We start from the raw sequence: 14361 nt of genomic DNA on the forward strand, positions 1-14361 counted from the left end.
AAGTGCCCTAACAAGAGCCAATGAAATACAACAACCCTCCAGACAAAGTGGTCTGTGATTGTTCAAAATCACGATCCCTGTGCCTTCCTGCTAGCCGCCGCTAGTTGATGGCTTTAGTGCTGGCATGCAGTTTGCACAGATGCAGTTGTTGCAGCCTCAGCTGCATGGCTTTGGGGAGCTTGCCTCCCTTGGACGGGATCTCCTTCAGCCTCTGCTTGGGGGGTTTTGTGAGGCGGAAGTCACAGATGGTGGGGTAGTGGTTGTACATCACACGGCAGGTATGTGTGGAAGGGTTATAGCCCTCGGCACTCACCGTGACCTCGTACTCACCCGGGTTCAGCAGGCGCCAGTAGTCCCCGTCAGGTACTACAGTAAGGGCAGGACACAAAATGGCTACTGGTAAGTGGTTGGCTTCTTTGGCCTACTAATTTCATAACATATTCTTGTAGTGCCACCTAGGGGCAATTTGACAGCATCATTTTTAGGTTTTCTTGTATCATTTACTGACATAAAAAAAATTGCATGTGAGGAGGGAGGGAGCCCATCTGATCTAATATGGGGGTCTATGGCATCCACGTTGATTATAGCATCCTCAATGGCAGCCTCTGTGTATTTGTCTCTGATTACACCCTTGCGTCCTCTATGGACCTTCAATACAAAGCAAAAATATAGAGTTAGGATAAACAACACCATCGTGTTGTGTTTAAACTGCACTAGACACTATTGATGGACGAACCTGCTCCATGTAGACCTGTAAAGACTCTTTGTTGTTCTCCCACTCGATGGGCAGCTCACTGGCATGAGGGAACTTATCACAGGACAACTCCACTGTTACAGTGGACAGCTCCACAGTTACACACTAACACGAGAGAAGCAGCTGTGGTGGTTGCGCTTTATCAGCTCCGTGCACTCTATCCAATCATACACTCTTAGAGAAAACGGTTCCAAAAGGGTTCTTGCGGTGTCCCTATAGGAGGACCCTTTTAGGTTCCAGGTTGAACACTTTGTGAAAAGGGTTCTTCTTTCTACCTGGAACCAAAAGGGTTCTACCTAGAACCAAAAAGGGTTGTCGTGTCTGTGACTGTCATTAAATGTGAAGACTGTTATTTTATCAAATCAATTCTCTATGTGTAATTATTATTACGTCATTAAACTAATCATGTAAACTTTAATTAACTAGGAAGTCGGGGCACCACTGGAAAATGTTTATTGAGTCTCTATTTCCCGAATTGACTCTTCAGATATTTTCATATCTTATTGATAAGTAATTCTCATTAATGTATTGTACCTCATCAGTTCTCATTACTGAATGTCACAAACCCTTGGATATCTGCATGAACCCTAGCCTAAATGATGAATCAGCGATTTACAAATTGGCTTAATTATTTATTTACTAACTAACTAAATAATCACAGAAATACATAATCACACACACAATTAGTTATACAAGGGTTACTACATGATACAAAGACAAAGTCCCCAGCGGACGAAACCGATATGATGGCTTGGTAGATAAAGGAAAGGGGGTGTGGACCGCTCAAGAGCGGGAAACTCATAACTGTTAACTACACTCATAGATATTGCTACTACCTTACATGAACGACTGCTCATTCGAAAATTAATTGCAATTGACATATTTACTGGTGTATGTCTTGCTGTCTCTCTCTGTGGTCGCCGGTCCGCCTGCTGGAGAGTCAATCGACAGAAAGTCTCTGGTTGTGTTCATAATGGATACGTCAGGCGTACCCATGGTTGTCGCATAGAATAGATGTTTCGGTGGTGTCGGTATTCTTGTCCTAGGCTTCGTACATTTCCAGCTGCAGACTGGTAGTTCGACGGCCTAGGATTTCTTACTTCTATAGTGAATTGATAGTCTCAGAATTTAACCATTTCCAGCTGTGTAGTCAATGCTCCACACTGTATGGTCTTATCCTTTGGTAGAGTTGTAGTGCCTAACCATTTCAACAGGTAGTGTCATCTCCATATTTTCTGGTCTGATGGCCTATAGAATTGTAGCCATTCCAACGTGGGGACTCCGTCCTGGCGTTCTCTGACTTAATGTACATTTTGTAGGAAGTGGTTTTATACTCTGTGGAAGAAGGGGCGGTTCGATGATGCCTAATGTGATGTTTGGGCTCACGGGGGTGTGGCCACTGACTAGTTAAACTTTATATGAAAATCCATACTCTCATTTAGAAGGTTAACATCACATTACATCTTTTCACAAAGAGTGTCATGTTTAATCACATACGTTTCACAATATTTATATGTAAACCTGACAGCTGGGAAATGTACACTTTTAGAGATACAGTTATGTGCGTTTCCTGTCCTTCATGAGATCACCAAATGAAACACACTCGACATGACTGTCCCCCTTTACGAGAGAGAGCACGCTGTAGCGTGGATCCACTGTAACCTGATCCTTCAGATCGTCACAGGAGAGTTATGACAGGGTTCTCCAAATGGTTCTCCCATGGGGACAGCCAAATAACCCTTTTAGGTTCTAGATAGCAGCCAGCATCTCCAGACAGCAGATCTGCCCTTTACGCAGCGCCTCCGACTTGTTTACATAAAACAACACGTCCCCAATGTTATGTTGGAATAACCCTTGGCCCTAAGCCCTTTATGGAGTGGCCACTTGCTGATGTTTTTTAAAGTGTCAATCACTCGAGTCTGCCACTTTTTTTGGCAAGATTAGAATTGAAACGATCAGAGTGAACAAAGGAGATGATTGTGGACTTCAGGAAACAGCAGAGGGAGCACCCCCCTATCCACATTGACGGGACAGTAGTGGAGAGGGTAGTAGGTTTTAAGTTCCTCGGCGTACACATCACGGACAAACTGAATTGGTCCACCCACACAGACAGCGTTGTGAAGAAGGCGCAGCAGTGCCTCTTCAACCTCAGGAGGCTGAAGAAATTCGGCTTGTCACCAAAAGCACTCACAAATTTCTACAGATGCACAATCGAGAGCATCCTGTCGGGCTGTATCACCGCCTGGTACGGCAACTGCTCCGCCCACAACCGTAAGGCTCTCCAGAGGGTAGTGAGGTCTGCACAACGCATCACTGGGGGCAAACTACCTGCCCTCCAGGACACCTACACCACCCGATGTCACAGGAAGGCCATAAAGATCATCAAGGACAACAACCACCCGAGCCACTGCCTGTTCACCCCGCTATCATCCAGAAGGCGAGGTCAGTACAGGTACATCAAAGCAGGGACCGAGAGACTGAAAAACAGCTTCTATCTCAAGGCCATCAGACTGTTAAACTGCCACCACTAACATCAAGTGGCTGCTGCCAACATACTGACTCAACTCCAGTTCACTCTAATAATGGAAATTGATGGAAATTTATCAAAAATGTATCACTAGCCACTTTAAACAATGCCACTTAATATAATGTATATGTATATACTGTACTCTATATCCTCTACTGCATCTTGCCATCTTTATGTAATACATGTATCACTAGCCACTTTTAACTATGCACTTTTATGTTTACATACCCTACATTACTCATCTCATATGTATATACTGTACCCGATACCATCTACTGCATCTTGCCTATGCCGTTCTGTACCATCACTCATTCATATATCTTTATGTACATATTCTTTATCCCTTTACACTTGTGTGGATAAGGTAGTAGTTGTGGAATTGTTAGGTTAGATTACTCGTTGGTTATTACTGCATCGTCGGAACTAGAAGCACAAGCATTTCGCTACACTCGCATTAACATCTGCTAACCATGTGTATGTGTGACAAATACATTTGATTTGAACTTGTATCCCAACTGCATCTTGTCAATATTCCAAAACCCATTCGTGAGCATCTTGTGTCTCCCGTGACAGTTTTTTTCTCTGTGAAACACTGGCAGACAGACTCACACTCTGGTAATAGATAATGAGAAAGTTGTAAAAAACTAAACAGCAACGAAGCACACACGTCTCCACTCGCCAGTGACTTGATCAGCTGATTGTGGCCTGGCTGCTCAATGTGCCTGCTAGCTACTACTTGCTAGCTTCATTAACAAACACAGAGTTGGAATTTATCTAGTTAATAAGTGATTTTGGGCACTGACAAACAGTGTGTAGCTCGTGCTTTATTTACGATAGTTTGACAGCTTACAGATGATGACGTTGTAGACATGTTATTGTTCTCAGAAATCAGTTCTGAGCATGCAGCCAGACCAAACATCTTACCTAGATGTCAAATTGCGCGACTAAGACCTCGGCAAAAACGTCTAAATTAATTACAGATTTCTTGATTTATCTTAGATTAATTCAGACTAGTGGCTATGTTGTTGCTACAGTGACTCAGGAGGGACAAATAACAAAACCAGCCAAGGTACTGTGACGACCCTCCCACTCTGTCTACCGTTTTCTCTCTCTTTGCTCTTGTTTCCTTATTAGGATGCCGGTGGGCGGAGTTGGGAGGGTCGTCAGCTACATGGGAAACACCTGGGCCCACTCTCCCAGGATAAATACACCACTTCCCCATTCATGGAGGAAACTCTCTCCAGGCAGACACCTTGATAGATTCGGTTATGTTTCATGGTGCTTTTTGGTTGTTTGTTTTAGCATCTTTCAACACTCTGCATTATCACATTCATGCATGCAAAACATTCACTTACACTACTGATTACTGATTACACACACCATTGTATATTATACCTAGTTTCGTTATTTAATAAATATATTTTGTTACTCCTTATCTCCACGTGGTCTCCCTTTTGTTACGGGCTCTGAGCCGGTTCGTGACAAGTGGGGGCTCATCCGGGATTAATTGAACGTATTTGTTTGGGAGAACGTGGAGGTACGTGTTTGGTTTAAATATTTTGTTTGAGTTGATAGGCCCAGTATTGGTTGCCTTAGTTGTTTGGTTGGTGTGCTGCGTTGGAGAGAGTACATTGGTTAGTTTCCAGGCCCTGCCCAGCCTGGAAACTCTTGTTCTACTTTCTGTTGGGACATCGGTCTGAGGTGAGTAATCGGCTGTGTACCTCAGTGGGAGATTTGGATAGGGTAGTACTATTTACTACCCGGAGCTATAGCCTTTTACCCCTGATAGGTTTAGCGACGTGTTTCATTTTTGGAATATGTTGGGCATGGTTAATGTTTGTTATTTTTGTGTGGTGTCTGTGGACTGAGCAGTTGTCTCGGGGGCACATCCGTGGCTTGGTGGAATCTGCCAGCGTAGTGGGGGGTTTATTTCCTTGCCAGCGGGCTACAGTGCGTAAATACCCACCGCAAATCCGCATGAAGACTAGGGTTGAGTTAATGTAGGTTTGGGGAAGCTTCGTATCTCATCTCTCTTCTGTGGTGCTCAGGGTGATTGTCATTTCTTGAGTTGTGGTCTGGTGTGCTCAGCAGAGGGGAAGAGTGAGATTTTTTTTTTTTAACTATGGCGTCTTTTGTAGATGAGTTCATTCGCTTTCCATCAGAGGAATTGTTAGAATTAGGTACTAAAGAACAGCTGTTGAAAATCGCCGAATACTACAAGGTTGAAATTAGTGATAAACGTCTAAAGAATTCTATTAGGTTGATATTGAAGGCCAATTTGATGGAGAGTGGTATTCTTGAAGTTACCACTGGGCCAGCCTCTGCTGAGGAGTCATCTCCCCGTAACGTTACAATGGCCATTCCATCGGTTAGTCCTAGTAGTCTTCTTTTTGAACAGCAGAAAGAACTGCTTCTGTTACAGCAGCAGCATGATCGTGTAAAGTATGAAAAGGAATTAGCATTTAAACAAGATATTGAGTATGCTAAAATCAAGTTGCAACAAGAACGGATAGAGTTGGTTAGGGAAGGAAAGATTTCCGGGGAGAGTTTGTTCTGGGAAGGTGACCCAGATTTACCCAGGGGTCGTTCCTCTTTTGGTCGTGCCCCGGACACATTTGATATTGTTGGGAACTTACGGTTATTACCTCAGTTTAATGAAAAGGACCCTGAGACATTCTTTTCGTTGTTTGAGCGTGTTGCTGACGCTAGGAGTTGGCCTGATTCTGACCGCACCTTAATGTTGCAGTGTGTGCTGACTGGTAAAGCGCAGGAGGCATATTCAGCTCTTACTGTACACGACAGTGCCTGTTATGATAAGGTTAAAACGGCTGTGTTGCAGATTTATGAATTGGTCCCTGAGGCTTACCGCCAACGATTTAGAACTTTAAAAAGGGATGATAAACAGACTCATGTTGAGTTTGCGCGACAATTATCTGTACAGTTTAATCGCTGGTGTTCTGCCTCTGCAGTTGTGACTTTCCAAGGGCTGTGTGATCTGATTATGTTAGAGCAATTTAAGGACACAATCCCTGATCGTATTGCCACGTATATTAACGAACGAAAAGTAAAGAATGTCGCTGAAGCTGCGGTTTTGGCGGATGAGTATGTGTTGACTCACAAAAGAGTCTTTGCAGAGCCCCGTATTCGGAATGAGTGGGGGCGTTCGGATAGATTTGGGCTTCGCTCACCGAGATATTTTGGTTCACGGGCAGAGTTCAATTCAACTCGGGTTGAGCCTGACTCCCGTGGTAAAGCTGACTTTGGGCAAGAGTGTCACTACTGTCAAGGTTCAGGTCATTGGAAAAACGAATGTCCACTTCTCAGATCAAAGGGTGCTTACGCTAAACCTAAGCCTACCGCGTTAGCTGCGCCTGTTCTACATCAGTTCATTCATGACTCATTGCCTCAGGTCCAGGAGCATGTGAAAGTACATATTGATCCAGACTATTTACCTTTCATTACGGAAGGTTTTGTGTCTATGTTAGGAAGTAAGGAATTAGTGCCAGTGAAGATCTTGAGAGACACAGGTGCCTCCGAATCGTTTGTGTTGGAGTCTGTGTTACCCTTTTCAGCTGAGACTGATTCGGGGAATAGTGTTCTAATTAGGGGAATAGGTTTGAACACTCTTTCAGTTCCATTGCATAAACTGATGTTAGATTGTGGACTGGTGAAAGGTGAGGTTGTTGTGGGGGTGCGTCCTTCGTTGCCTATTGAGGGTATCGACGTTATTCTTGGGAATAACTTGGCAGGTGAGCGGGTGTGGCCTGTCGCGTTTCCATCTCTAGTGGTTTCCACAAAGCCGTCAGTTGTTGAGATTCCTGATGAGAGTGTACAGAGCTTCCCAGAGGTGTTCAGTGCGTGTGCAGTGACGCGTTCTATGAGCCGTGGCGAACTGGTCACTGTGCCGACTAATGAGAAGTATGCCACTGCTTTCCCTGTTATTCCGTTATCTGTTAACCGCTCAGATCTAATCAATGCGCAACGGACTGACTCCACATTAGAAGAGTTGCGTGACCAAATTGTGCCTGTGGAACAGTTGGGAGATGTCGCCCATGGTTATTTTCTCCAGGATGATGTCCTGATGAGAAAGTGGGTGTCTCATGGTAGTTGTTTTCTAGGGGAGGCGATTAGTCAGGTTGTGGTACCAGTAAAACTTCGTGAGTTGGTGTTGACAACTTCTCACAATGATGTTGCTGGACATATGGGTGTAGGGAAAACATACCATCGCATATTAAGACATTTCTTTTGGCCTAGATTAAAGAGGGATGTTTCTGATTTCATCAAAACTTGCCACACCTGTCAATTAACTGGGAAACCTAATCAAGCTATTAAGCCGGTACCACTGTTTCCTATTCCTGTACTCAGCCAACCTTTTGAGTATCTGATTATTGACTGTGTGGGTCCTTTGCCTCGTTCTAAAAAGGGTAGTAGTTACCTGTTCACTGATGTGTCAGACCACAAGGTTTCCAGCAGCCTATCCTCTCCGGTCTATCACGACTAAGTCTGTGTTAAAAGCTTTGACTCAGTTTCTGTCACTGTTTGGAATACCTAAGGTCATTCAGAGTGATCAAGGGTCTAATTTCACCTCTAATCTGTTTGGTCAGGTTCTCCAACAGCTCCATATTAAGCACAATCTGGCTAGCGCCTATCACGCGCAAAGTCAAGGAGCACTAGAACGTTTCCATCAAACACTTAAGTCTTTGTTGAGAAGTTATTGTACTGAGATGGATAAGGATTGGGAGGAGGGGTTGCCTTGGTTATTGTTAGCCGCTAGGGAGGTTTCACAGGAGAGCACCGGTTTTAGTCCAAATGACCTTGTGTTTGGACATAGGGTGCGTGGACTTCTATCTGTTCTTCAGGATGACTGGAAGTCTCCCGAGCCTCCTCAGTCTTTGTTATCGTATGTGTGTGATTTCCGGCGCCGCTTGTATGCCGCTGGCGAAATGGCTAAAGAGAAGCTATCATCTTCACAGGAGAGGATGAAAGGCATATTTGATCGCCGAACTGAGCCACGTCACTTTAGTCCAGGTGACCAGGTTCTTGCTCTGCTGCCAATTGTTGGTTCTCCTTTTGAAGCCAAGTTTCAAGGTCCATATACAGTGGTGCGCAAGTACACTGAGCAAAATTATCTAGTTGCCACTCCAGAACGGAGGAAAGCACACCAGCTGTGCCATGTAAATTTGTTAAAACCCTATTATGCACGTTCCTCAGAGACTGAACAGTGGGAATCTATAGAGGACGGTAAACCTGTTCTTTTGGCTGAAACCGTTATTCCCTTGGATTCTTCTCAGGATAGGTCTACGAATGAGGAGGAAGATGTTCCTGGTCCCGACGATTGCATACTGCAGGGTAGATTGAAAAATTCAGAGACACTGGATATGTTGGGCAGCATTCTCACTCATCTACCCGTTGATAGGCGGGAAGAGATGGTTGGTCTGATTCGGAGATTTCCAGGTTTGTTTTCTGATACACCTACACGTACAAACTTGATAGAACATGATATTGACGTTGGAGATGCTGACCCCATTCGTCAGCGGTTCTATAGAGTTTCTTTAGAGAAACTGCATTGTCTGGATGCTGAGGTCAGATACATGCTGGAGAGTAAGATAGCAGAGCCTTCTTTCTCCAGTTGGGTTTCTCCCTGTATCTTGGTCAGAAAACCAGATGGAACAAACAGATTTTGTACAGACTACCGTAAGGTCAAGTGTCACTAAGCCAGATTCATTTCCTCTTCCTCGGATGGAGGACTGCGTTGATCAAGTCGGGGCAGCTAGATTTGTGAGTAAATTTGACCTGTTAAAGGGCTATTGGCAGGTGCCACTGACGAGTAGGGCACGTGAAATCTCTGCCTTTATTACACCCTCTGGTCTGTACTCGTATTTGGTTATGAGTTTCGGACTGCGTAATGCACCTGCCACTTTTCAGCGACTTATGAACAGGGTTATCGCCGGTTTGACAGGGTGTGCTGTTTATCTGGACGATGTAGTGATATATGCAGATACATGGGAGGAACATCTGTTCCGTATTCAAGCCTTATTCGGACGCCTGGCTGAGGGTCACCTCACGATCAATCTGGCTAAATGTGAGTTTGCTCAGGCGACTGTTACATACCTTGGAAAGGTGGTTGGGCAGGGGGAAGTGCGTCCTGTTCGAGCTAAAGTGGTAGCTATTGATGCGTTTCCTCCACCAACTACTAAAAAGGAACTGATGCGTTTCTTGGGCATGATTGGTTATTACCGTGGTTTTTGTAATAACTTCTCTACTGTGGTCGCTCCATTGACAGATATGCTGAAAGCAAAGGCTGTTTACATTTGGTCTTCTCGTTGTCAACACGCTTTTGAAGATGCAAAGAGGTTGCTTACCTCAACTCCGGTGCTGGCTGCTCCTCGCGTGGAATTGTCATTTACCTTGCAGGTGGATGCTAGTCATGTGGGGGCAGGGGCAGTTTTGCTGCAGGCAGATGTGTCTGGGGTTGAGAGACCTGTCAGTTTCTTTTCGAAAAAGTTTAACCATTATCAGTTAAACTACTCGGTCATTGAAAAAGAAGCGTTAGCACTCATCTGGGCGCTGCAACACTTTGAGGTCTATGTCGGGTCGGGGGTAGTACCTATTACGGTCTACACTGACCATAACCCTCTCACCTTTTTGAGGTCCATGATGTGTCCTAATCAGAGGATAATGAGATGGTGTTTATTTTTACAATCATTCCATCTCGATGTGCAGCACATTCGTGGAACGGATAACGTGATTGCTGATGCGCTCTCTCGTGCGCCCTGTTCCTGAATGTTTGTATGGTCAGGTTCTGTCTTTCCTGTCTATTCCGTCCTGGTCTGGGGAGTCTTCTTTCCTCTTAAAAGTTGCTTCCTATGCACTAATGTTGCTGAGGTCTGGGGAGTCTTCTTTCCTCTTAAAGGTTGCTTCCCGTGCACAAAGGTTGCTGAGGTCTGGAGAGGAGGTTGGCTGGGGCAAATTTGGAAGTGGGAACACGTAACCCCTCATCAATTTGGGACGCAAGTGCTGTGTCAGTTTGGGACGCAGAGGCCGGTATGTTGTTCCGGGGTCCTTGTTGGTCCCCGGTTTTATGGGGGGGAATGTGACGACCCTCCCACTCTGTCTACCGTTTTCTCTCTCTTTGCTCTTGTTTCCTTATTAGGATGCCGGTGGGCGGAGTTGGGAGGGTCGTCAGCTACATGGGAAACACCTGGGCCCACTCTCCCAGGATAAATACACCACTTCCCCATTCATGGAGGAAACTCTCTCCAGGCAGACACCTTGATAGATTCGGTTATGTTTCATGGTGCTTTTTGGTTGTTTGTTTTAGCATCTTTCAACACTCTGCATTATCACATTCATGCATGCAAAACATTCACTTACACTACTGATTACTGATTACACACACCATTGTATATTATACCTAGTTTCGTTATTTAATAAATATATTTTGTTACTCCTTATCTCCACGTGGTCTCCCTTTTGTTACGGGCTCTGAGCCGGTTCGTGACAGTACGATATGCAAACATAACACACCCACATCAAACCACACCCTTAAGACAACTATTGTTTAGCTTCAGTCATGGCTGCTAGCATTTCTTAATGAGTTATCCTCAAAACGAGGCCAAATCAGGAAGTACAGTCGTCCTTTAAGCCTTGTGTTACAGCAAAACATTAGGGATTACGTCACATAGGAAGGAACCCCACAAAAAAGAAACAAGGAACATTTCTCTCACTATGAACCCACTATCTGTGAGTTCACATTATAAATACTGGAACATGACATGGAAAGACAGAATCATTTACCAGTGGAACATTAAACTACAGTCTGGCTTAACCTCTGCCAAGAGAGTTGGAGTTTAACAAATATATACAGTCAAGTTGACAGTCAAAAACCATTGAAAGCTTTTTACTCCGTACAAAACAGGCCAAGAATTTCCAGTGTTGACATATTAAGACTAGTCACCCTCTATATAATAGGGTTTTCCTCTCCATTCCAGTGTGCAGGCTAACCAGTTCCCCGTCTATGCTGCGGCATTCCTGGCTCTCTCTCTTCCATTATAAGTGCTGTCAGTAAGGGGTATTAGCGGTTATTAGCGGAATCGGGGTATTAGCGGAATCGGCAGACCGATTCAATGACCGCAAAGCAAACACTAGACCTGTCAGTGTAGACAAGGGTTGACTCCAGTCTGAGAGCATACTGTACAAAGTACTATAGCAGTGGTACTGTAGATACGTTATGTAGTATTGCCTTAAGATAAAACTTCATAAACTGGAGTGGGTCTATATCTACTTACCCAGCTCATGCTTTCCAGGGTTGTCAAAGATCTCCATGATGTACATCTTGAGGCCCATGTGGCTCTTCCCGATGCTGTAGAAACAGGTGATGTCAGGACAGGAGTCGGTCACTGACTTCATGAGCTGAGGATGGTACAGAGTTAAATGGTACTGAGCATTATGGTGTTGTCTGGTGTGCAGAAGTCTTCCATTCCTGTGGAACCTCCAGGGTGTGCACATTTTTGGGGGACAGACAGATGTATTTGTTGTTGTTGCACCCACAGGGTCCATCAGGAATGGATTGGGTAACACTGCCTTATGATGGTTAAGTGCAGCGGGGGCTGGTTAGGGGAGGATGGCTCATAATAATGGCTGGAACGGAGCAAATGCAATGTCATCAAACACATGGAAACCATTCTACTAATTCCGCTCCAGCCATTACCACGAGCCCGTCCTCCCCAATTAAGGTGCCACCAACCTCCTGTGGTTAAGTGTGAGAAGAAAGCTTCAGTATGTACAGTAGAGTTTTACTACTTTACAAATAGATCCAAGTCTTGGAATAGTTTGCAGAGCACATGGGGAGAGTGTGGTGTGTGTGTGGACACAAGAGCCCAGTGTTATATCATAATGGTCAGATTCACCTCAAGCTCTTTACTGAGCGGTGGTGGCAGTGTAGTGAGGAGAGGAAAAGAAGAAAAAAACGTGAATAATATTAGTTTTTCGGTGAGACTGAGGGAGGTAGCTACAACCACAAACCCTCTGCTTCCAGGACAGCTCAGTCAAGCGCCACACAGAGTAGATTGAATGGAAGGGAGGGAGTTTCTTGCTAACTGTTGCATGCAATGGATGCCTACGCTCTTAGAAAAAAGGCTTCCAAAATGGTTCTTCAGCTGTTCCCATAGGAGAACACTTTTTGGTTCCATGTAGAACACATTGTGGAAAGGGTCCTAGATGGACCCAAAAGGGTTCTACCTGGAACCAAAATGAGGGTTCTTCAAAGGGTTATCCTATGGGGATAGCCGAAGAACCCTTTTAGGTTCTAGATAGCACCTTTGTAAGGTCCCTACTGCACTTATTTAGAGTGCACAAGATCACAACATTTTAGCCAGTGTATGATTATTTTTTGAGAAAAATTATTATTTTCTAAGTCACTGTGTAGTTCTTCAATATGGTGAGTCAGTTGTTGAGAATGGTAATATGATTGATTATCTACCTAGAAACTGCCTGGCTCTATTCTTATTGGTCAGAAGTTTGCTAATTGTTAGAGGAAAACAGGAAGTAGTTGAGTTAGTGGTCACGTTTCACTGCTTAGACGTTGCCAGATCTTAAAATGCCTGGAAATGTATTTTACTTATCAGCTAACCACATCATATGATATAGCAATCTGTCAGTCAATGACACTGTCGATGATGTGGCACACAATGCAACCGTTGGTTGATGCATGCAAAGTCTAAGCAGTGGAACGCAACAGATATATGGCTGTGAATATGGTCAGTTCCATAGAGATGTATAGAGGGCTCGTCCCCAAAAGGTATTTTAAATCTAACCACGTCATATGTTATAGCAATCTGGTGCCCGATGACACAGTCGATGATATGGCACGCAACCATTGGTTGATGCATGCAACTTCTAAGCAGGGGAACGCGACCTATGCTGAGTTCATAACCAAGTGGAAAGGTGGTAATTACCAGTTGAAGTCATAAATACCAGTTGGATGCATTCAAATGCTTTGACCTCATTGAGAAACATCAATTGGTTAATGGCCAACCATAAACTAAAAGTACAGCTAACATGCTTGTAAACAAATGACAGTGTGAAAAAAAAATATGAATAGATTGCTTTTTATAAATAATGTTATGTTGTTAAAAAAAATGTACTGTCAAAAAGGCTGTTAATCGAGGTCATTTCCGTAGTAGGTGACGTCAACATGTGGGAGAAATCGGAGCTCAGGGATGATAGACAAGTTTCCCACTAGTTATTGCCAGTTGGATGGGCGTTCAAGTGGATTTTTCCCAGACAAATACCACCTTCCTACTTGGTTATGAATGCAGCACTATATTTGCAAAATATTAACCAGTCTTCATTCAGTGTTTGTCTACATAGAGAGTCATCCATCCACCAACTAAATAACCCTCAAACTACACCAGTAGCCTATGGGTGAGTGTTGAAGGTCTCCACTTCAGGACTTACTTTCCTCATCTCCTTGTAGTTGTGGTGTCTGAAGTCCAGTTTGTCCTGGGTGCCTTGCTCCGTCTGCTGCCAAGCGTAGATGTTGTTGGGATCTACAGGAGTGAAAAGACACAACATAATGGAAAAACTCAATGGTAACATTTGAATGTTGTTGAGGTTATGTTTCCTGAGTGTTAAGCTAGTGTTGTGAGGATGTTGTGATGATGATGGTGGACATACCTGGGAGGGTACAGCCCAGAACCTCAGCTCTAAGACATAGTTCCATTCTAGTACCAGGTCTGTGGATTGATGCAGGTGTAGCGTGCTACTCTTGACAACTTATTAAATAGGGCCAGCACTGGATTTTCAGTGTCCTGGTTCCCCTCAAATACCTACAGTAGGAGAGAGTGGGGTAAGTAGAGCCAGTGTTGTTTCTAGGAAACCATATAATTTGACCAAATATTTAGGAAGAGTTCATCATTTCTTGGAGTCTGGGAAGGAAGAAACCACATGGTGAAACTTGCTTACCACTTTTTCCAAGTCAAATAAATGTATTGTGTTATAGGCTTCATGATGCTTGTATCTAAACCAAAGTTGATACTTTTATGATTGTTCTGTACATCAGTTGGGGTCTCTATAATAA

At 44.1% G+C, this 14361-nt stretch overlaps 1 pseudogene; it reads right to left on the minus strand.

The window, feature by feature from the left end:
* Positions 1–7: 7 nt before the first annotated feature.
* Positions 8–14004, minus strand: LOC120046976 (annotated as a pseudogene).
* Positions 14005–14361: the final 357 nt, after the last annotated feature.

The sequence above is a fragment of the Salvelinus namaycush genome, chromosome 5 (assembly GCF_016432855.1).
Source record: "Salvelinus namaycush isolate Seneca chromosome 5, SaNama_1.0, whole genome shotgun sequence".
Lineage (NCBI taxonomy): Eukaryota > Metazoa > Chordata > Actinopteri > Salmoniformes > Salmonidae > Salvelinus > Salvelinus namaycush.